At 35.1% G+C, this 25,734-nt stretch overlaps 1 protein-coding gene across 5 annotated transcripts in view; it reads right to left on the bottom strand.

The window, feature by feature from the left end:
- Positions 1-25,734, bottom strand: part of LINGO2 (leucine rich repeat and Ig domain containing 2) — a 1,216,268-nt gene that overhangs the window by 692,379 nt on the left and 498,155 nt on the right. For 4 of the 5 annotated variants that reach the window (XM_082400553.1, XM_082400556.1, XM_082400554.1 and 1 more), the window contains one exon: positions 224-304. The gene's annotated coding sequence lies outside the window, so the exon portion shown is untranslated. Of the gene's footprint in view, positions 1-223; positions 5,318-25,734 lie in introns of those variants that run through there. The other variant, XM_082400557.1, reaches the window with a different exon arrangement.

The raw sequence follows: 25,734 nt of genomic DNA, 5'->3' as shown, positions 1-25,734 counted from the left end.
TTTTACAGAGGAAAATGCATAAGCCCAGCAGTGGGTTGTCAATATGCCAATAACTTCCCCCAGTCACTTTGGAGCTAACAAACCAGAGGAACTACTTAATTAAATATATGACCAAATGAAAGAAAATTAACTTCCTTCTTGATATAAAGAAAATAAGTCTTAAGACAAAAAATGGTATTTCATTACATCCTGAAAATACAATTAAAATAAAGTCAGTATTTACCTTATGTAATTAAAAATCCATTGGACACTTCAGAAGCCCAAGCAGCTCATGAAGCAGCTTTCCAGTGGCAGTCTTCCATTCCTATAAATAAAAGGAAGGTGAAAGAGAACACTTAGAGCAATCTATGTCTCTGTAGAATGATGCTGATTAGCTATGAAATGTTTATTATCACTCCTCATTGCCATTTAAAAATTAACTCCCTATATATTGCTGTTATTATAGATTTTGTTAAATGCACAAAATAGAAATGAAAATTTCTGGGACTTCCATGGTACCAAATAGGCTCCAGATTATGAAATATTACAAAAAAAGAAAACCATTCAATCCCATGTTATTTTACCGGGAAAGGCAGTTGTACTATGAAAACTAAAACATTTGTAATTGAAATGTTTTCTTATTATATACACATTACCAACATAAATATTTTTCTCGTCTTAACACTGAGTTACAAGTAATAGGGGGTGTTGGCTCCTTGTTTCTTTTACTATTGACTTCTTTACTAGATTTAAGCAAGTATTCTTACTTTATTTCCCATAATTTTCCTGGAGAAGATTCATAAAATGTGGAAAATAATAGTCATCAGTTTGATAAGTTGATATGCAATATGTAGGTATTTAGGTGGCTTCTACTTGTAGACAATATATACTATGCACAGTAAAAAAAAATTAATAATACTATTTATATAGAATGGGACTGTATTCCATCCCTCTCCTACATCTCCCTCAATCCAAGCCTCATACTGTTAAAATCCAGGCACAAATCTCAATGAAGCAGCACCACGGACATCTGTGCTTCATGTCCCACCTCTTTCTGAAAATCTTTAATCCTTTATGTGGCAAAGAAGATGAGGTTAGGAACAGAGATAGTGGGGAAATTGTGCTCCTAACTGAGAAGTATAACTTTGTCAAGGCAGGTGTGGCACATTAGAACAGAAATAAATGAGCATCTTATTATCCTATTGCAAGAGGGATCATATAAGTTCATGTTTTAAAGGCCAGATTCATATGAATTACTTTACCAACTCAGTGTTTCTAAAAACTGCTATCAGGAGCTAACTGTATCTATTTAGTATATAAAGATATTAAATATATATATACTAAATACTTATATGTTTATATAAATATATATGTATATATAATACATAGTATATATATACATATATATAATTTTTTTTACTAGTTCCATCACTATGTGCTGCTTTGTTTCTTTTTTCTATTATTGAGTATTAGAACTCAATTTGAAGAAAAGATGCTTTCCAGCCAAATAAATTCTGTACAGTGAATAACGTGTCCCATTAGATTCCAGAAAGACATCAGAAGCTACATTTACATTACGGAGAAACAAACTTTGAAAGAAAATGTTAACCACTTTTGGCAAGAAAAAGAACACTCTAAAGTTCACAATAATGGGACACTAGGCAAAAAATACTGAAATGCCAAGAATGTCTGGATAGCATTTTATGAATTTCTGGATGTATTGCAGAACTATCCTGCTTTCCTGAAAATACATCAACTAATCCAGTACCTCATCATATTCTAACTCTGTATTCATAATTGTTTGCCTTGATCTCATTTTGTTATCCATAATTCTACAATAAACAACCCTGAACTTTTATTGAAGACTCACTGTGATAAGTGCTATAATAGGTGTTTTCATATGGCTATCTCATTTAATCAATAAGATATATACAGTGTCACACTTTGCAGACAGTTGCCATTGTCATATACTATGTTACAGCATAAAAACCCTAAATTGGAAGTTGCATGTTCCATAAAATAAAGTGCTATTTCCAACTAATTATGAATTTTAAGTTTTATATCATTAATTCACTGAAAATGCTTTTTAATGTCTAAAGTGTTTATTGAATAATTACAAATATATACGGAATGTGAAAATTATCAAATAAAATCTATTATTTAGTTACTTGAAACTTACATTTTAATATTTCCATGGGGCAGGGGGATGATCCTGAAACATCACAAGTCATTTTTTTATGATCACATTAAAGATTAGATATGAAATAGGAATGTGTACTGTATCTCCAACCCACACATCAGAATTTCCTAATGTTGCTGGAAGAAGACAATTTTAATTAAGACCAAATATTGTTTAAGAAAGATGAAAAATAAACTATAATGGCAAAGTAAATGGTATAAATGCAAAAGAAGCAACCAGCTATAAAGGATTAGAGAGAGATTATTTTGCTAAATGAAAAAAAAAGAAAACAGAGTGTGGGACAGATAAGGTAGTGGAGAAAGAAGGTGGGGGACACGTGTTGATAAAACCCATAAAAGTATATGTGTCCATGTGTGTTTCTTTTGGTGGGAGTTGAAGGAGTATAACTGTCTAAAGAGAAATTCCTTCAGAGTTTGCTGGGTTCTTCATGAAACACTGAAGGAAAAAAAAAAAAAAAAAAGCTATAATTCCTAAAAGTTAAATCAATGGTTATAATAACGGGGCCAATAATCTGATCTTTGATACAGATCACATTCTGGATCAAATGGTAATGAATAAGATAAGCAGCCGGGTCCATATGTGGTCCTAAATCATGTGGTTCATTCATCTTAAGTTGAGGAAATCCTTTACACCAAAAAGATTTGGGAAAGTAGCAGAAAGATGTTAGTAATTGAGTAAATATTGTTCACAGGAAGGAGAGGAAAAGTATGAAAAATCAGTTTCATAAGAATTGGTGGATGTGGCTCAAGCTGAGCTGGAACAAGACTCAGAACAAAGAATTTGAGGAAATACGCCTTTAGCATTTTGAGTGAGGAATACAATTTGAGATAAGTAATACTGTCTAGCCCACAAGAAATGGGGACTTGATGAATGTGTATTTGCAAATATTTAGCAGACAGAAGATAGCCCAAGCCATGTATAAAAATAAAAAAGAATCTGCCCACATGCTCAGGATGTTCAATAAAATCATACCTGTAACAGGCAATGTACCTAATAAAATCCTGAGCACCAACCTGGAAAAACATACACAGAATTTTTTACCTTAGGTGTACAAAAATTATGTGTTTTTTCTCCAAGATCACATGAGTAGTGTGAAATGTCAGTTCCCTTTTCACTATGTGATACTGTTTGCCTTAATTATAGTCTCTTTCTATAATGAGATGAGTATATATTATAGGTGAATCCCAAGTGCGTATGTAATACTGAAGCAGATAATGATTATAAGTACAGCGTTTGATTGATGTGGGGATTAAAGTACAGTGAATTTAGCACAATTCCCAGCACTTAGTGAGTGATTAAATGATAGCTGGTATTGTTATTATCCAAAAAATGAGAGAAAATATTAGTAAGAGGAGGATATAGTGGTGAAGAGAGAAAAATGTTAAAGAGGTCAATGAACATGCTATAACACTAATTTTATATGGATTAATATTTTTAAAATACAATCAGGACTGATTTAATCCTTATTCAAACAAAAGTGACTTTAACTTCAAGGTTAGAGATATGCAAATATAAATGATAAAAGAATCATTGTTTTATTTCCTTCTTTAGACAATGAGTATAATAATCACCAAAGATAAGCAATAGTTTAAATTCAAAGTGAAGTAAGAATATGCTTTAGGTTTAAGGAGTATTTGAAAACAAGGGGAAAAAAATAAGTCTTCCTGGACCTTCAATGCTATTTTAGAGGGAAAATATATTCCTCTACTGTGTATATTTCTAGGTATAAATACCATCTAGTTAGGAATTTACATCTCTACCCTTGAAAGTGTTTAAGAGGAAGTCTGAAAAGCTCTGTTTTAAATGAAAAGGTAGACAATTTTACCATTCTTCTCTTTTTCCACAACATTTTTTAGTGATTCTCATACTTTATTTCAAGGTGAGGGAAAAACGGAGAAGACTTTTTGTCTGAGGAAATACATAGCATGTATAGATGTATGGCATCTTCTCCTAAAAGGAAAGTAATTCTCTCACAGAATTTTTTATCCACTATGATTCATACTTAGTATACAATAGTCTGTGTACTCTCTGCACCTAATTCTCAATTGACGTGTTTAAGAATCTTTATTTAAATATATACCAAAATGACCTATTTGTTACTGTTGTAACTTTCACCTAAGACCATGCCTAAGGCATTAACCCAGAGAAAATGATGTTGTAGAGCTTATCATGATGAAAAGTTCTGAACGATGAATTTCTTGAATGATCCCTTAAGGCAATCACACAGCACCACCTCAGGAGCATACAAGTAGTCTAGAGCCTCTGATTTGAAATTCCACCAACATTTTGGAGAGCTTAGAAACTGGCTTAGAGAACCGTTCTGCCATACATTGGGGAGACAGACTCTCTCATACACTGAGAAGACCAAATGTTTTGAACTGCTATGCGGCATCTCCATCCCTTTCATATTAATTTTTTCTATCTAGTCATAGAAGGAAAAAGTGAAATAACCTGTCTACTATGTGCCTAGATATGATGCTTTAAAGACATGATTTAATTTATTCACCATAAAATAAATTATGTGAGATAGGTACTACTGTCTCTTTAAAAATACAGAATTGAGGCTTAGAAAGTGACACAATAATTTTTTCAAGATCACAGACCTTTCCATTATGTAACACTCCCTCCAAAGCATCAGCTATGGATACCTTTGGTCATGGGACTGGTTAGAACAAATGTTAAATTGAATGCAATGGTGCTTAATAAAACTTGAAACCTGTAATGAGGGCAGTTGAGCAGAACTGCCTGAGTTAAGTGTTTTATCATCAACATTTCAGGACTGTTAAATAAAAATGAAGGTCTGAATAAAAGCTTTCCCTTTCTTTTGTTTACTGTTTTGGCTGTTGTTTCAAAGATGGTTATTAAAATGTAATAAGTCTGTTTTATAATTAATATTAAATTTTGGACTTAACTTGAAATTTTTATTAAGATTTATAAAAGTACAATATCCAACACTTAAAACAGGTGTTTTTGCATAAAAAACTAACTTGCTTAAGTAATAACATGATATTCCTAACAAATTAGATAATATAAATGACATTTCCTGGGAACATAAATTTATTCAACATTAATTTTCCATTAGTATAGAAAAAAATATACCATTCATTCAATCTTAATTCTAATATAACAAAGTAGCTGTATAAGCCTTAACTATTTTTTTAAAAATTTATTTTATTTATTTATTTTTTAAATTTTGGCTGCATTGGGTCTTCATTGCTGCTCGCGAGCGGGCTTTCTCCAGTTGCCGTGAGCAGGGTCTACTCTTCGTTGTGGTGCGCGGGCTTCTCATTGCGGTGGCTTCTCTTATTGCGGACGGAGCACAGGCTCTAGGCATGCGGGCTTCAGTAGTTGTGGCACACAGGCTTAGCTGCTCCGTGGCATGTGGGATCTTCCTGGACCAGGGCTCAAACCCATGTCCCCTGCATTGGCAGGCGGATTCTTAACCACTGCGCCACCAGGGAAGCCCCAAGTCTTAATTTTTATATCACAAAATAGCTATGCTAAAACTAAGAAATAGATTTCATAATTCTAATATAGTAAATATGTTATACTATTTACTAGAACACCAGAGGGTATATAGAAGGGAAAAGGAGAAATGCATTCACTGAGTAATTTTGACTCTGGCATTCACTAGAACTATTTAATACTAAAAGTAACATTTTTTTCAAGTTAAAAAAATATAATGACAGTATTACTTGACTGAATCCCTCCATAGAGATCCCACTTATGACACGCTGCCCTAGACCATATTCAAATAGAATCCTGCGCTTAGAGTACACTAAATCCTATTTTAGCATGAAATGCACATTACCTGTTCTCCATATAGAAAAATAATAATAAAAAAAGGAATTTTGATTCTTTTCTATTTTAAGTTTGCCTGGTTTAAATCTGCTTTGGTGGCTTCCAACAGAATGACAAGGACTTCACTCTGGATTCCTTTGGTGGCTTACATTTCCTTTTGTTCTTGACTTTCTTAGAGGTGTACATGGTAGAGATACCGGCATTTTTATTTGCTTTAATCTTTCAAAACCCAAGAGTGAAAGAAATACAGTCCTCATTTCTTGTGTGCTAGAAAAATTATCTTTTTATTAGGTCAATCAAGTTAAAAGTTTTCATTGTGCTTAAACTTTTAAAAAGTTGAAATTCTACTACAGCTACAAATTTTTGCAAGTGAACCATATATTTCATTGGCTCAAAACATATTTTTATAAAATCCATTTCTTTAAAATACACACACATACATATAAGACAATTTTTGTGCCTTGTATATATTAATATAATAATACTAATTAATACACACTTAAAGCTTACCATATGCCAGGCACTAGGTAGGTACTTTACATCTATTTGCTCACTTAATTCTCACTTAATTTTTAATAGTATTACAAATAATACTATTTTTATCTCAATTGAAAGATGGAAAATTGAGGCACGGAGAGATTAAATAACCAAGCAACTAACAGAGCTGGAATTTAAACCAAGGCAGATGACTCCAGAGCTTGAGCTATTAACAATAATGCAATAATACCTCTGATTAAAAGATATTAGTAATGGCATTCTGATAATAGCATGCACAAAAAAAGTTTCTTAACCATCTCAACCGCACTTAATCAAAAATATCAAACCATAGAAGTACATAAAAGGTGGCAGAAACAGTTTTGTGAAAAATAACAGAGCTAAATAATAACAGTGCTAAATCTCTGTGAAGGCATGGCCCATTCCTACTGAGTTCACCAAACACAATGTCTGGTAGAGTACTGAACACTTGGTAAACCAGTATACAACAAATATTTGAGTGAATTAACAAATAAATTAAGAAACGCATGTGAGCATTGGCATTTCTGCAAATCCCAGCTGTAAATGCCAGTTCCAAACACACTAACCAAGTAGAATAGCGTAGATTCAGGACACATCTTCATTGGGTTCACGCTTCCCATTCCTCACCCTCAGCTCCACCATCCAACAGTTTCACATCATCTCTAGAGCCCTAGTCACTTACGTTCCACTTATGACTGCCTAAATTCATATTTATTAAATTCTCATTCTATCTTGTATTCATTTAATAAACTAATGAAAAAATCCAATATGATTCCAGTTACTACTGGTACACTTTAACTGAGGCTACTGAAAGAAAACGTCATAATTCAGGATAGTATCCTAATGTTGAGAACATCAGGCAATAATACCACAGGTCAGAAATGCAAACCCAGAAGCTGTTGCCTGGCTTCCTCCTCTCTTACCTCCTCAGGTGCATCCTGAATTCATCTACATGCTGTCACTTTATTGCCCGTCTCATGGCCTCCTAATTAGTTTTTCTACTTATCCTCTTGCCCTTCCAATCTAATCTCTACATTCCAGCCAGAATTATCTTAAAATATCAATTGCATCATGTCTCTCCATAAATGACTTCCCTTTGTACTTTGGAGATTTTATATTTTTCTTTTCCTTCCAGTCTCTCTCTTTGTCTCTCCACCCCTGCCCCCTCCCACCATCTTTCTTTTTATCTTTCTGGCCACAGTTGACCTCTCCAGTCTAACCTCATCATTCACCAGGCTTCATCTGTGCTGAAAGCTTAGCCCATTTCAAAGCCTGCACATGGCCTATTTCTCTGTTAGAGAAGTCCTCTCCCCACTCTGCCTAGCCATTTGCTTCTTAGGTGTCAGCTTAAATGTCACTTCCAAATGTATACCTTATGTCAAATGGGAGAACCCTTTTATATTCTATTATGGCTTCCTCAAGTCTTCTTCCCTGTCATTTCTCGGAATAACGTAGTAGGTTTGAGTACAAGATTTACACCCAGACTTACTGACTTTGAATCCTGAATGCACACTTGCTAGTTTGCATGACATTGGAGAAGCTGTTTATTTTTCCTATGTTCTGGTTTCCTTATTTATAAAATGAGATACAATATTATCTACTTAAAGGGATAGTTTTGAGGACTGAGTTAATACATGTAAACACTCAGAACAGTGCCTGGCACATTAAGTACCCAATAAATGTGAGCTACCATTGTTCAGTGAATTGTATTTATCTGTATGCTTATTTGATTATTTTCTCATAAACATGCAAACTCAAGGAGATCAGGAACCACGGTTATATTCTTAACACCATAAACTTGATGCCTTTAACAGTGTTTAACTTTAAAAAACTCAATATATACGTATTGAATGAATCTATTGAATAAATACATGAATCTATAAATGCATAAAAGAAAGAATTTTGAAAAAGAAAAGAATATGGATCAAACATCTTTGGGCAGGTGGGACTTTGCTGTCCATAAAATTATACAATGTAGACTTGGGGATAATACATGACAGTCTGTTTCACTTGTTTGGAAAGCTGACTAGATCTAAAGAAACCTTAGTATTATATCCATTCAACTCTTTTTCAGTTCAAAGGTATTTGAAGAATGATTAAAATACCTGAAAAAAATTATTGGGAGGTTGTTTCATCACCTTTCATTTCTGTCATGGTTGCTTATTAGTGGATACAAAAATTTAGATGACTCTCAGGAAAAAGTTCTGATACAATATTTGAGTTAAAGAAAAAACAAAAACTCTTTACCATTATCAAAGCTACAATACAGTTCTTTAGGACTAGCATTTACACCAAGAAAATCTCAAAGCCCAGTTTCCCACATAATTCATCTTCTAACTTGGGTTCTGATCCCCTTGAATTTCTTTAAACCTTCTAATGAATAATCCATGAGGATGCAGATGCTTTTCAGAAAACTATTGCTACCCTCTTCCTTGAAAAAGAAAATATAAGACTTACAACAAAAATGACATTAGATACTTATTGCTCAAAACCCTTATAACCTCCATTTAAATATAAATTTGCAGATAAAAGTATAAAAGGAAAGCGTGCATACCAAGTCCTGCTGAGTTGCTTTTTTTTTGCTTTCTTAGACATATTCATTTGGTCTGTTAATGTCTAACGATTTATCTTGGCAAACACTCTTTTGACAACGTTTGTGTTTAACCTTCAGTTTCCTTCTGTAATGTGTGTTACTTAAGAACTGGGCCCCTGGAGAAAATGTGAATCATGGACCAATCCTAGTTTCTTCTGATACAAATGTTCCTTTTATAAGATATTGAAAAAATATTGAACAATATTGTTCAACAATTCACTTATTCACTATACAGTTATTGAACAGATGCCTTGCGAAGGGACTGAGACTAAAGGAAAAAATGGGGCAAGTTGCTGCCTTGGAAAAATTCATAGATCACCAACTCTGCTGTTTCAGATACACTAGAAAGTCTTCTTTATGTTGCTTGACATACTTAAGTTGCATATAGGAGAATTTCAATCTCGTTCTAATGTGTAGCTGTATACCAGATACCTTATACCTTGTCTATTAATGAACCTATAAGGTAGGTGTCATGATTCTCAGGTTACCAGAAAGGAGACACCTGGGCTCAGAATTCAACAGTAAATCTCCCTACTTTATTTAGATAATAAGTAACAAAGCCAGGGTTTGAACCTTGTGCTTTCTGGTCCAAAACCAAGCTTGTATTCAGTCTCCCTTTCTCTATGATCATTGCCTTTTCTGACAGAGGTGATGAAAGGTTGGTAACCATATGGTTGTAAGGGACAGTTCCTTCTTCTGGGAAAGGGGCAACATAGCAGAATTCAACCCCATCCAGTGGTGACAGGCATTTCAACCAGCTGTGCAAAGTCTCTGTATCTTATCACCACCACCTCAGCCCTCTTACAGAAGACAGAGAAGAAAGGGAAGTGGAAAAAGGAAAAAAAGAAAGAAAGCAGGAAGGAGAGAGGGATATGGAGATGGGTGGAATGCTTTTGCACATCTGGCTTATAGACAATCCACACTGAGAGGGTCAAACCTACATTGGATGAATCAACTCCTGAACCAGAGTCATATCTCTGAAGAAGCACCATCATCACATTCAAAGTACCTTTCCAAAATGTGTTCCTTTAAATTACACTTGTTTAGCTTAAGCACTATCTGAAGAATTTTGAAAGAAAAATCTAGAAGGACCCATAAAATAATCTGACCTCAAGTCATATTTGAACCAGTTAGGAAGTAGAGATCCAGAGGGACTGAAAGACTTGCTGACAGCAAGCAGAGCTGAGAGTAGATCCTAGGTTTCCAGATCCTATAGTGTGTGTTCTCTGACATATTTCACCCTCCAAGGACACTGTTGCCAATGCTTGGGCATGGTGGTTAGGTTTTTCTGCCCTTTCCTGCAATGGCTGATCCCTGAGCCTATGTGTTGCCCAGGAAAGGAGAGGTACAACCCTTTATGAGAAATGGACCTGGGAACTCATGATAGCCTCTCTGAGTGATGCTGCTCTATGACCGAAACACTAGGACATCATTACAGCCCTGGAAACGACATGAAGATAGGTGGAAAGGGACTCATGAAAGCCAACGACACTGGCCTTTCACGAATCTGTTCCACATTCTCTGGATTGTGTCTTCTTTGCACATCTGTGGCCTTGTCAAATCTTTGCTATAAATTTTCACATCTTGCAAAGTAATCTACTAATGAAAGAGTCATAACCAAAATCTAGATTCAATTTTTATAGGTCGTCTTTTAGGCTTTTATATAGTTCTTATTAATAGAGGATATTGCTTAGGGATCTTGAGGAGGTTGTAATTTACTTTCCTGAAACTTTTCTTTACAGCATTATTCATTTTGCCAGATACCTTTATAAGACAGTTTCACTGTTACAGACATAATTCTACAGTCATGAGTCTATATTTTGTGTTCCCAGGAAGATGATTTGAAGTTAATAAAATATAAGGGAAATTTTGGTCATTCTATACATTGTCATATATTTTGAATAATTTTAAGGATTTATGGAGCTATATTAAATGTAAATATTGATAAGTTTTTATATCTTGAATACATTTAAAAATAAGAATCATCAAAGTTAAATAATAGGAAGAATTTTACATTAATTATAGAAACCTGGTTCTATTTATATAGCAGATCAGTGTTTAGTATTTTAAAAACACAGGAAATGAAAAAATATTCAAATTTTAACCAAAGCTACAGTGAGATGTCTTTGAATTAAGAGTAGCAAAACACATATTCTCTGATGTAAATTATGCAATTAGTTGGTCAAGTGATAAAAATTGGAGAATAGCTAAAAAGAATGATTTTGAGTATCAAATGATTTTGAGTAATCTCCTCTGGCCTGAGATAACAGAAAGAACCCATCGCAATAGCTAAACGTACTATAATCTATTTCTGGCATTTTTCTTTTGTAAACTATGATTAGATTTTAGTTTTTTCAAATCATGAAATTGGAAATGACCTTAGTACAGTACTTATTCAAATCAAAAGATATAGGCAGGATTGAATTCAAAGGTTCCAAATACCTGCTTTAGTTTTAAAACAGGTCTTCTGAAAAGTCTCTTTGGTTTGCCCCAGTATTTCTAGCAATTATTTATATATTTCCTAATGTTATACACAAAACTTTGTCCACTGCTTTACCAATATTTCATTTTAAATCAGTGCACTACACTGATTAAAAATTAATTAATCTCAAAATTAATTTAATCTCTTAAATTATTAATTTAATCTCTTAAATTAAATTATTAATTTAATCTCAGGGCTGAAAGGAATTTCTGGTTTTATAATCCCTCTCCAGGTTCCAGGCAATCACCATAAGCAAGACAAACGAGCCTACCTAAATTTTAGCCAGGTTTTGTACCAGCCATGTCCCTGTGAACTACATACTGAAACCTAGAGGGGCACATCTTTGACATCTGTTTGGTTTTGCACTGTGCTCCTTCTATTAAAAATGCCCTTCCACTCTTTCTTCATGGAAAGGTCATTACCTTTTTTTTTTTTTTTTTTACCAACTGCTGTAAGTATCATCCTTAAGTCAAGCTCCTAAGCCCCCCTACTTCAAGCAAGAATAATATTGACCATTTCCTCCTCTATGTCCCCAAGCAATTTGGTGCATGCCTCTATCATTACACTTATCCCGTCACACTGTAATTGTTTATATACTATTGAACTGCTAATCACAAGCTATAACTTCCTATGCTCCTGTCCCAGTGTCTACCATATAACCAGTTCTCCGTAATTGTTTGCTAATGAAATAATCCTATTTATAATGTATTTATACAACCATAACGAAAGTCTGATGTACACTGCAATCAAGCTTTATGAGGGAAGTTTTATCATTCACTTATTCAGCATCTGCTTTGTGGCAAGCATGTCTAACTCCCCTCTGCTTTCGGTAGAGACAGCATGGGAGAATCTCAGTGCACATAGTAGATGCTCATTAAATATTAATGGATTTCCTTTTCCCCTTCCTTTTCCCTCTCTGCAGCCATTTCTCACATAAGGTCAAACAGCACATTTGTCATTGTGTACTCTCACTCAATGTGTACTCTTACTCAATGTGTACTCTTACTCATAAGGATTTATTACATTTTTGCTTCTCTTCTTAAGTTTTTGGCCATTACAATTTTAAACCAATTTTGTACCTACTCCTCAAGTTACTGTATTCCTCTTTTATGCATAGAAAATACTGTAAATAGTTAGTTTCAGTCTACATCAGGTTTTAAAGTTTATCTTTTACATTCTTGCATCATTATTTTTAAATCTGGCTATTCTTTTCAAATATTATAGTTTCCACTCTGTTTCCCTCAAGTTCTCAAGTCTAGAGAGGTAATAGGTACAGCCTTTAGAGTGGTTTAGAGAATAACTGTTAGAATCAGACAGACCTGAGTTTGAATATCTACCATTTACAGGCTGTGTAATTTTGGCAATGTACGTAACCTCAGTGAGTCATGAAGTCTTCATCTTCAAATGAGGAATTATGTTATAAAACAGGAGTTAATTTATGCGAAGTCAAAGCACAGTGGTTAGTAAATAGCAAGTGCTCAATTGACAGCTTTATTATTAGTTACCATTAAAATAATATAAAAAATTGATGTCCTTCCCAGGAGAACCTTTAGTTGTCATTAAATAAATTTCTGCTTTTATAAGAATTACACAACAGAGAGTTACTCATGAGAAAAATCTCTGATTTTGACTTTCCACTTAAGGCTTTTATTTCAAATCTACTAGATTTCCCTATTTTTTTGGAATCATATTATACCATATCTCTCTCATAATTGATCTTTACATAGACCTTTCATTATTTCTAAATTTTAGCCATTTTGGAGAATGATCCTCTTGTCTTTGAGGTACTCCCTAGAACTCCTTAAAGTGAATTTTGTATTTTTACCTTTGCTTATATTCTAAGTCAGAGATTCCAGAGATGCCTTACAGATTTGGGAACGATTAATCTAGCTATTTATTTTTATGTTGTGTGTGTATGTGTCTACACATACTGATTTCTTTACCATTTCTCATATGTTTTTATGACCACTCACTTGCACCATTACCTGTAGAGTCAGTACTAAAAGTCATGCCTGCGTTCTAGAATACATCAACTTGGGTGTTGTGTGTCTGCATAGGGTTTTATCTGTATGTACATGTATGTGATGTGTCTGTGGGGAAAGAGAGAGAATCAATAACCAAAAGTTCTAACAGCATAATTTGGACAGTTTTATAGCAGCTTAATTTTCTTTCCTTCTGCCATTTTGTTGCACTGTGTAGAAAAGAAATTGGGAAAATTAATCAGGCCCTAAGATCTGGTAATTGGATATCATACGTAAAGATCCCCAAGCCTTATATCGTCTTGATATAATTGATGAAGACATTCTAAGTACAACGGAAGTCTCTGTCCTAAGCATAATATAATGCAAATGCTTGACCAGATGATTTTATAAGGCCAATATCCATTTTTCAAAATTAAACAACTGACATTTTAAATGCCCAAAGGCTCTGATACTGTACATATTATTGATTAAACCGACATTTTAAAATTACTATAGTGCAAATGAGCTCATTAAAATAGAAAACTAAATTTTTTTGGCTTTTAATACCTCAAAATGGCCTGAACATCGGTAGTACAAATATTTGGTTAAAGCACCAGGTAGAAAATTTGTGCCAATATTCAAAGATCCTCATATAAGTTTTTATTTCATAGAGTACAATCTTGGGACTGTTTTCAAACTACACAGATGTATAAGCAGAAAGCAAAACACCTGCCCATTAATTTTGGACTATATTTTATCTATTATGTATAGTCAACTTCTAGACCTAATCCTACACTTTACTACTCTCTAGAGAAGGAACAAACCTCTAAGTTCAGTTCTGAACCCCTTGAACATTTTTGTATGATAAGCTTGCTAGAATATTCATTTCAGCCTTTTTGTTTTACTCAGCTCAGATTATACCAGAAGACCTTTTAATAATCATCTCCAGTGATACAAGTGTCTAAACATCCATAGTCTTTTGAGGATCCAATTTAAAAACAGTGGAATTCATGTTGAATATAAGAATATCTCTAAAACTCTACCATTTCAAATTCTGTGCCACACCTATAATAAATATTCAACTTAACAGAGATAAGTCATTACACTTCTTTTCAACGTATTTACATTATTGACCATATTCAGGAAAGAAAAAGTAGGGGAGATGACAAAAATACACCTGTGCCATGATGAAAAAATAAAATTTGATTAAAAGGAAACATTATAACCCACAAACTGTGAAAAGTGGGTAAATTACATAGGTGAGGAAACACTGATTTATTCATACCCTACACAATATGTCAACTCGTATTTGAGGCTGAGCACAGCATAGGGGAGAAATATGAATGATATTGTACTAGAGAGGGAAGCATTTTTTATATCCCTGAATATACCACTTCCTTTTATAAGAATAGGGTTTCATTTTCACTGTAACTAAGACTGACCTCAAGTTAATTTTCAGTGTTATGTTTGAATTGTCAAAAAACATACTTAAACAGCCATGTCAAGTGAAATTCCTTGATCATTTTTAAAATGCCAAGGGCAGAAATTATAAGAAACAGAGGCTACCATGAATATTATGCCAGAGGCTCTTCTATAGTATATCTTCTGGAAAAAAAAAAAAAAAGAGAGAGAGAGAGAAAGAGACTTGTTCATGGGAGTTAGCCCTCCTCACTACTCATTGGAGTGAACATATATAGGTCATTCATCGTCTCTCTTCCCTTCTCTCTCTATCTCTGTCTATCTCAGGTCTGTCTTATTCCATGATGTGCTTGCTGCCTACTCTGTCACATGTATCGCTATGTGCTCTTTGCCCATGGGCACTCAGTAAATCAATGCAGGCTCAAACGAAACTACCCTGTATGCAAATGATCTAACAATTATGTTTGTTTGTTTTTTTGCTTTGGTTTGCTTGTTTTAGTGGAAATGCACAATGTCTGGCTATTATTCAATATTTTGATGCCAATTCTATTTTCTTATTCCCCGAAACAGGGTTATACAATAACATAGTTTTATTGTAATATGATATAATGATGGTGCCAAAAATCACAAACTGAAAAGCTGCCAACTGACAGTTATCAGCATGGACTCAGTGAATGGGAAAACGGTGAAAGAAGTATCAGCTGCATAAAGCATGGAAAAAAGTTAAATGGTTTAAAACCTTGCAAAAAATTCAGTTAACTTCGAACATGCTCCCAAAATTCTGAACTAAACCCTCATCTCTTAAAAGAATTGAATGCTCATTCCTACAATTACACATATGGTAAAAACTGAACCTTCACATACACAATTGCTGCAGGCTACAGTAAACACTGTAAAATACATTACCTCTGGAAGAATGTATCACAAAGACCCTTTTAAACTCCCTTAAGAATTCACTTTATAATCTCAGCTCATTAGTCCCCTAAATAGCATTTGTCGTGACAAAAAGGAGCACATAGAAGGAAAGACTTCTCAGTCAAACATGCGCTGAGCCAAGAACAAGCCCAGAAGTTATCAAAACAAAGCTTCACAAGTTTGTCATAAATTAGTTTGCTTGGGCACAAAATGAATAATGTGCCTGTGCTTTTTCAGTGCCTGTACATAATCTAGTCGCCTTAGGCTTTTTCTAGACCTAAAATCTCATGCTGTCAACATTATCTGTAACCACACTCCTTTAAATGGAGAAGTGTCACTGCTTCAGGTGACATGGTTTCCCTAAGGGAAATTGTACGAGGAAGGATGCAGGTGTATCTGCCAATCAGAAGCCCAAAAGGTATGTTCCTCATTTAATAATAAACTCATTTAAACAATGAGAACTAATTACCACATTAATTTATTGTCAACACAACTAAGTACAGGCAGGCATATATAATAACATGTGTAAACTACCAAGCAAGCAGAATAAAAGGGAAACTGTACTGTGATTCACCTTCAAGATACTGTGCAGGTACTCGCTAAAGCAGTATTTTAGGTTCTGTTTTGTAGTTTCATTAATATTGTTATACAAAAATCTGTGCCCATACATTCCCATAATACTTTATCTGCCTTTCTTTATCCTATTAGCTCATGCTGACTTCTCCATGTGTATGGGGACAGACTTCAGGGTGCCCTCCCATGATACTCATCGGCTAGTGTCCATGCCCTTGCAAAATCCCATTCCCTTGGTTGTGGATAAGACTTGTGATTTGAGTCAAATTGACAGAATATGTCATGTCTCTTCCAGATTATATAAGACTGGGTCCTGTAGCAGACTTCCTCTAATCTGTTCTAGTCCTTGCTGCCTTGACAAGTAAGCAGTCCTATTAGGAAAGCCACATGACAAGGAACCGTGGGTAGTGTTTAGGAAATATGAACAGACTTCAGGAGCTGAAGGCAGTCAACAGAGGCTTAGGACGGTCTCTAGTTAAAGCCAGCAAAAAGCCAGGGCCATCAGTCCGACAACTACAAGATGATGAATCTGTTAACCAACTGAGTGAATCTGGACATAAATCCACCCCAGTTGGGCTGCCAGATAAAAACTCAAGCCAGCCAACACTTTTGCTGCAGCCTTAGGTGACCCTGAGCAGAGGACCCACCTAAACTGAGCCTAGACTCCTGACTCACAGAAACTGTGAGATTGAAAATGTGTTGTATCATTTTAAACTGCTAAATTTGTGATACTTTGTTATGTAGCAACAGAAAACTAATACAATGTATATCAAGATAAGATAGTATCACTCATGGCTAGTGAGTGCCATCTACTCATTGCTCAAGCAGGACTTTCTTTTTCCAGCCCTCCTCCTTCAGTCAATTAGTCATCAAACCCAATTCTCTGACATGCCACTTGTTTATTTTTATCCTTTCATCTCTACCTACTGCCACTGCCATTGCCCTGGGACAGGCCTTCATCATTTCCCACCAGGAAAAATTGTTGGAGTCTGTTTCTACAGCGTTTTATTTTTCCTTCATGAAGAATTTTGCAAATATTTTTCAAAGTTGTTTCTAGGGGAGATTTTATCAAAACCATTAAAAAAAGGAAGATAGATATACTTTGTCTTTGGAATTTCCATCTCTTCCACCTGCTCTCCCCATTTCATCCCATCCTGTGGCCACTTACTCTGGCAAATTCCTCAGTCATCTGATGCGTCCTTCCTCCTTCTCTCCTCCTGACAATGAACTTCTAGATATCTCACAACCTTTGCATTCTATCTTGCCACCTCACTCCCTAGGGTGAAAAGACCATAACAGCTTAATTCTATTTTCATTTTAATAGAGACTCATACTGACAACTGCCACCACGTGATTTCAAACATATCTTACTAGTGGAACCATTATTGTAAATAAAGGTGAACAAAGAAATGTATTATAAATATATTGAACAGATAAAAGCAGGGTTGAATATAGATGGTGTTGTGGAGGAACATGGAGGTGGGGTTTGTAGAAAACCCAAGGCAATGCTGGCTCAACATCTACTTTACCCCTTAACACACACAATGTCAGCCCAGCAGCAAGAGGAGCCATAGAGTTCTAAGTAAGACAGTTTGTAAATGACTTCTTCAAACCAAAAGAACTATTCTCTGATAAAGGTATATTTCAGTGATTGTTAAGAGAGACGAGTGGGGGTTTCCCTGGTGGCGCAGTGGTTAAGAATCCGCCTGCCAATACAGGGGACACGGGTTCGAGCCCTGGTCCGGGAAGATCCCACATGCCACCGAGCAACTAAGTCCATGCACCACAACTACTGACCCTGCGCTCTAGAGCCTGCGAGCCACAACTACTGAGCCCATGTACCACAATTATTGAAGCCCGCGCGCCTAGAGTCCATGCTCCACAACAAGAGACGCCAGCGCAATGAGAAGCCCGCAAACTGCAACGAAGAGTAGCCCCCGCTCACTGCAACTAGAGAGAGCCCGTGCGCAGCAACGAAGACCCAACGCAGCCAAAATAAATAAATTAATTAATTTAATTAAATTTTTTAAAAAAGAGAGAGGCTGGTGGACGTTCTTGATGGAATCAAGTCACTTTGCCAAAATTTAAGTCACAAGATGCCAGTTCACCCACAAATTCTTCACATTCTCAAATCACATATAATGTTACTATACTAATTTCACCAACTTTAAATATTTTCATGATAGCCGACCCTTCAGTAATGTTGATTTATGGAAACAAAGGTATTCATGGAATGTAGGTTTTTTTCATTCTTTCCCACATCACAAGAAATGCACTTGAGGCCATCACTGACCTTTACTGCTTGGGATCAAAAACTGACTTTTTTTCCTCCCTATAGCCTCTTTCCTCCATGTGCAAGCAAAACCTTATGCCTTAATCACTGATAGAATGTATTCCTTAACCTCTTGACTATACCCTTAAGGAACTGAAGGAAAAAAAAAGGTTTTTAAAAAGAAGTAGTACATCTATATACTAAAATATTTAAAAGAATATCCATCTTATATTTTAGTAATCCTGGGAATCTGGGCTAAATTGTATCTGACATTTATATAATGAGTATGCAAATTATGTCATCACCAGTTGGAGTTTTAGCAAAAAGAATTTTAAAAGCTTGCATAATAATATAGATGCATCTGGCTACCACCACTGTAATAGATTGTTGTTAAATAATGACACTAGTATCACCAACAGCTAGAATTTATTGAATTCTTACCATATGCCAGAGCATAGCTAAAAATTATAGATAATGCAATTTATCAAGAAAACATATAAGTTGTTATTAACCCCTTTTAACAAATTAAAAAACTGAGTCTAAAATGGGTGAAGAAACTTCAAAGCAGAGGTATCTAGTAAGTCCTAAAGACAGAGTCTGATTTCAGCTCTCATTATCTTCCAAGCCTGTCTTCTGTGTCACCGGCTTAATTCTGGGATGGAATGGAGTAAAGTAAAAATGTTAAATGAATGATGATTATAGTAATTGATATTTGCACTATGACACCCTCATATCAGTTCCTAGGTACCAGCATCAATAGTCTTAATAATACTATTAATGTTAGCAGGAAAACATTTCTGAATTATTATATAGCTCTCTCTTACAGCTAAGATCATCCCAAACTTAACTACACCTCAAGGACATAAAACGTTTAAAGCCAATATATTTGGACATCCAAATTTGGGGACCAATTTTCACTTCTACCTCTGTAACTGATAGTTCATTCATTTAATAATTTATTCATTAAATATTTATTGCATTCCTACCATCGATTAAGGACTTTACTGGGAACAGTAAGTTCCCTACATATGAACCTTCAAGTTGCGAACTTTCAAAGATGTGAACGTGCGTTCTCATGTCCAATCACATAAGTTAGTTCGCATGTCTTGTGTACATTGTCACATGTGTGCATCATCTACAAGTGGTTGTGCTTTTGTGTACTTTACTTACAGTACTGTATAGAGTACAGTAGTACAGTATTTTTATTTCAAGCCCAGGATATCTGGAGGCAAGAGGGTAGACAGAATTGAATCCAGCAAGGAACCAGAACCTGTGCCATCAATATCAGGCGTGAGTGAAAGCAGCCTGCCCTCCACCTCCTATTGCTGACGATCCTTCAGCTCTACCATCTCCCACCTCCTCTCCCTCCTCCAGTCAGTAACTCTTCTTACCTGTTCACTCAATGCCAGCCCCTGTATGCCAGCTGTTATACTGTACTACTGTACTTTTCAAGGTACTGTACTATAAGATTAAAATGTTTATTTTTTGTGTTTGTTTTTTTATGTATTATGTGTGAGAAAAGTATTATAAACCTATTACAGTATACAGTACTATATAGCGGATTGTGTTAGTTTGGGTACCTAGGCCAACTTTGTTGCACCTAAGAACAAATTGGACTTATGAACGTGCCCTTGGAACAGAACTTGTTCGTATGTAGGGGACTTACTGTACCTGAGATAGAGGGATTTTAAAAGAACATCACAGTAGTGACCCAAATTTAGCAATAGGATGTGAAAATATAATAATTATTCTACTAGAGACATCTACAGGCTAAATGGAAGCACAAAGGAAGTCATCCTTAAGTCAGCCTGGTAAGATCTAGTCTCATTCCAGGGTTAACCTCAGATTCTGATGAGATTTTTCTAATCAAGCTTACTATGAATTCTATCTAGGAGTTAAGTAATCTCTTATTTAAAGCATGGCTCCAAAATGTCAGGTCACTCTAAAAAAATAGCTTTTTTAAAACTTGGAAAAATAAATACTGTGGCTTGAAAAGGCTAGTAGGATTGTGGGTAGAATGTATTTATGTACTTCTTTACAAGTTTATTTCTTAAAAATTTTAACATGCTTTTTATTTCTCTGAATCAATGTTTTGATAAGCTTCTTTCCTATTATATTGGTGATGGCACTTCCACCTGGGAAAATATTGTGTGTGTGAATATATGTATATATCATATTAGAAAGAGATACTTACCCAATTTAATTTTACCAAAAAGTATTATACACTAACCACATAAGTATCCATGTGCCTATGACTATTTTGAGTATATTACTAGATGATAATTAGTAAAAAACCTTAGATTATTATGATTCTAGCTATAACTTCTGTGACCTAGTTTAAAACTCTTACACAAGGTAATATTTAATTGAATATGTGATTTTCCAAAAGATCTTTTGTAAATCAGTTGCTTGTATAGGGAACCCTTTTTTTTTTTCATTAAAGATTGCAAGTAGGGATTATATTCCCAGGCCAGTCTTCTAATCTAATCTATTAACACCAATATAGTAGACGAGTATTAACAGTAAAAGTCTGCATTCTGTCTCTTGCGTCCGATACAATTCAGGAGGAAGAAGGATAAGGAAGAATACCCTTTTCAATTCCTATGGGCAAATTTGTGAATATGACGTATTCTTTCAGCATCTCATATTTCATTTCTGTATCTATATATTTTCAGTAAATAAATTAATTGCTGTACCTCAAGCGGCCTTTCTTATCTTCCAAATGACTTCTTGTTTAAAATAATGCCTGTGGGACTTCCCTAGTTGTGCAGGGGTTAAGAATTTGCTTGCTAATGCAGGGGACATGGCTTCGAGCCCTGGTCTGGGAAGATCCCACATGCTGCGGATCAACTAAGCCTGTGCGCCACAGCAACTGAGCTTGTGCTCTAGAGCCCACGAACTGCAGCTACTGAGCCCGCGTGCCACAACTACTGCAGCCCACGTGCCTAGAGCCCGTGCTCCGCAACAAGAGAAGCCACCGCAATGAGAAGCCTGAGCACCGCAACGAAGAGTAGCCCCCACTCGCGGCAACTAGAGAAAGCCCACGTGCAGCAAGAAAGACCCAATGCAGCCAAAAATAAATAAAATAAAAAATAAATAAATTTTTAAAAAATGCTGTGAATTCAGAACACAATGATTAAAAATATTAAAAAATAAATAAATATATAAAATAATGCCTGTAACAATCATATGATGCTTATTTACACTACCTCAACCCTTTACATATGTACCAACTCCTATAATCCTCACAGCAACCCTAGGTAGATATTATTATCCCATTTTTGTTTTTCTTCAAATTAGGAATCCAAGGCACAAGACATCAAATAACTTGCCCACAATGACACAGCTGATGAGGGCAGACAGAACTGAAATTCAGGTGTGGGCAGTTTAGTTCTAGAGACCATGTTTTGACCATCTTTTCACTATACTGATGGCTTCAGGGGCTCTAGAGATGAGGGATAGAAGGGTTATTGTAGCCAACATCTCACCTGAGTCATGTATGAGTTGAATTCTCATCTGCCAGAAACGAAGTAAATGAATCACTTTTGTAGACACTTTTAAAACCACAATTTCCTATTAAATGAGACAACATTGTCCCTTTAAATGTGTTTTCATGATTTTATCCTGCCTGTTCTTCTTTATGCAGCTTACGAAATTTACTCTATGTGAACTGTACCCACTGAACTGTCAGCACAATTTACGCCCTCCGAATCCTGATGCAGAAAATCAAGCTTTCTTATAAAAGTATGGAACAAGAAGACATTTCAAAGTTGTCATGATTGCATTGATAGTGAACAGACAGAGCTATTTACAATTGGCAGCTTAACTTAGGACAAATCCTATTAAAATAGATGTCACTGAGTTCTCAAAAATAATTATTACATTCATTCCAATAGCAGACAAACAATCAAATGATAGATATAAATATTCTTCAATGGTTTATAATAGTGATTTTGGAGAAATAGCTTACCTGTCTGTCAATAAGTGGGCAGTTAAATAGATTGTAGTACAATACTTCCATACAATAAAAAATTAGAAAGTCTTCAGTAATGTTGGACAAACACAGCAAATTACAGAATAATATGTGGAGCATAAAAAAATTTCTGTTAAAAACAGTATTATTGAAGCAATACCGGGATCAATTTTCTTTCCATTATTTTTTTCTTCAAGTTATGCATGTTGTGATTTCCTAAAAACTACTTGATAAAAAACATAATAGGGAGAAACTTTTTATTTTTCTTCCTTAATTGTAATCCTATCAATCTTTTTTCTTTGCATAACAGAAGCCACCTCTTCCTTCAGATATCAGCTTCTTTATCTTCAGTTGTTAGTTCTTTTCAAAGCTATTCTAAGCTAACAGAATCCTTATCTACTCTGCTCTCAATTGGCTATAAAAACAGTACTTAGCCACCAAATCCTCTGTAACAAATACACAAACCAAGATTCTCCACTACTCATTCTCCAGGTTTGAGTCCACAGTTTAGAGAAAGCCTTCTTTACATGGCTTGCAGAAAATGGAAGCATGGGAACAACAGGTAATCAAGCTGTATTTCCATTATGCCAAAATGGGCTTATCTAAAGTCACACATGAATAAGATTTGCAAAAGGAAAAGCATGTTTACTAAATGTGGAAGGGCCTTTTACAGGCATTCCAAACCTGATGTTAATTTCTCAAATTAAAAGTCTCCAAAACAGCCTCAAATGGATTTACTGTTTTGTTTACTCATCAATGAATATAAGAATTCCTTTCTGAGCCTCTAATAGGAATCAGGAAATAATGGGTAATAATGCAATGAATAGAGCCTGCGTTCAGTGAGTTTACACTTTAATAGAAAATAAGTCAAATTAATAAAGGCTTATAATACTAGGATAGGAGGATTAAGAGTCCATATATGGGCAGAGATGAGGTATTACTGGAAGTTCATACTAGGGAATGATTATTGTATGCAAGTGGGATTCAAATATGCTAGATAGATAGCAGGAAGCTAGACATCATTAACGCCAAGCCAAAAAGCTGTTTAATTAATTAAATGTCTAGCTTCATTGAAAAGAAACTGAGATGGGCTAAGGAGGCTGGATTTTGTCTTGTCAGAAACAGTATAAGCTTTGCATTATAAAAGTGACATGATATACATTTTTATCCCTTGTCATGGTGAGTTTGCTTCTTTTATTCTCTCAGCTGGAATAACCCAGAGTTTATTATTATTATTTTTACTTTATTCTCAAGGGAATATAAAAAGTGATCCACATAATCTCCAAACTTAATCTTCTGCGATTCAGAAGTGGGATGTCATATTCTTTCAAAATTTTATAAAAAATATATTGTTTCTGTCTATTCAAGTCACCTTTTATTCCTGGACTGATTAGAACTCCTTGTGAACTTACAAGGCGACGAGAGTGGAAATTCAATTTAAAACCAGAGACCTTGATATAAGATAATGATCTCCAGTTCTAGGGGCTTCCCTGGTGGTGCAGTGGTTAAGAATCCACCTGCCAATGCAGGGGACACGGGTTTGAGCCCTGGTCCGGGAAGATCCCACATGCCGTGTAGTAACTGAGCCCGTGTGCCACAACTACTGAGCCTGCACTCTAGAGCCCGAGCCACAACTACTGAAGCCCGTGCGCCTAGAGCCCGTGCTCCACAACAAGAGAAGCCACCGCAATGAGAAGCCCGCGCACCGCAATGAAGAGCAGCCCCCTCTCACCACAACTAGAGAAAGCCCACGTGCAGCAACAAAGACCCAACGCAGCCAAAAATAAATAAAAATATAATAAATAAATTTAAAAAAAAAAAGATAATGATCCCCAGTTCTTCCCTCATTTCTTCTTCTTCCTGGTATTCTATCTAGACCTGTCTCCTATGTACTCTGTCACAGTACCCCAGCATTTCTGGTCAGCATATCTTCTTCAAATGGGTTAGGTATTTTTTCACAGGTAGGGTACTGAGTATGACTTCTGAAAATGGAATTTAACTTTACACAATTAAGACCTATTCTGAAAAAAGATCATTTACCTAACTGCTAAGAATAATTTTTTTTCCAAAATATGAAGAATTCTAGAGTTTTAAGTTATTAAAAATTGGTAATACTTGTTTCCAAACCATAGCTCATTTTATTGCCAAAAGTACAAGTCTTTGTTTACAAAAGAAAAAAATCAAAGTTACTATCTTGGAATAAAGTGCTGTGAAACACATTTGCCCATATTTAACTGAAGTAGAAATGCCATTAAGAAAAAACATAAACCAAGGCAGCACATCTAATGTATGATAAGGAGTCACGTTTCATCCTCGTTGCAACTCCTGATATGCTTTTTGCTAAGTGGAATCTGCATCATCAAGTGAATTGGAAAAACTAATCAGTTCAAAAAAAGCCCAGGGTACTTATTATTGCTTTAATACTTTATAAGATCTCCCTGCCTTTAGATAAAATACAATATTATTTCTTATATAGAAGCATACAACTTTTTGTCTAGACCATTTCATAGCTTGGCTTTAACAGCTTAAGCTTAAAAAACCCACATGAAACTTGGGCGAAAAATTGTGTAAAAATCAGTTAAGCCTTTATTGATTGAATCACTACTGAAAATTGCATATAAAAGTGGCCCTATTTATGAACAACTCAGACTCAGAAAGCCACCTCATAAACGAACGGACCTACACTGCCAAAAAGATAATACATAAACGACCAATGTATACACATTTGTGAGAGTTAAACTTTATGGAAATCTAGGAAGTCGATGACATGAGTCCTGGCTTTTCATATTTTTCCTACATGCATTAAAATTTGCCCAATGATATTTGCATTGTGGCTATTTTATTTTCATTATAAATACATTTATAGTGAGCCACACATATAATAATAAGCCACTAGCACACGTCCTCCATATATTTCTTAATTAGGAGTCTATTATTCAAAAAGTTATCATACCTTTTCATTGGAACAGGAGATTCCAAATACTAATGTAGTGTTCAGTGTTCAATGTTATTCAGTCTGTTCTTAATTCAGTAACATCTTTTCCAAACCT

Source organism: Balaenoptera borealis (genome assembly GCF_965194805.1).
Source record: "Balaenoptera borealis genome assembly, chromosome: 8".
In the NCBI taxonomy this organism is placed as follows: domain Eukaryota; kingdom Metazoa; phylum Chordata; class Mammalia; order Artiodactyla; family Balaenopteridae; genus Balaenoptera; species Balaenoptera borealis.
Note: the sequence above shows the minus strand (reverse complement) of the source record. Positions and strands in the feature narration are given on the sequence as shown.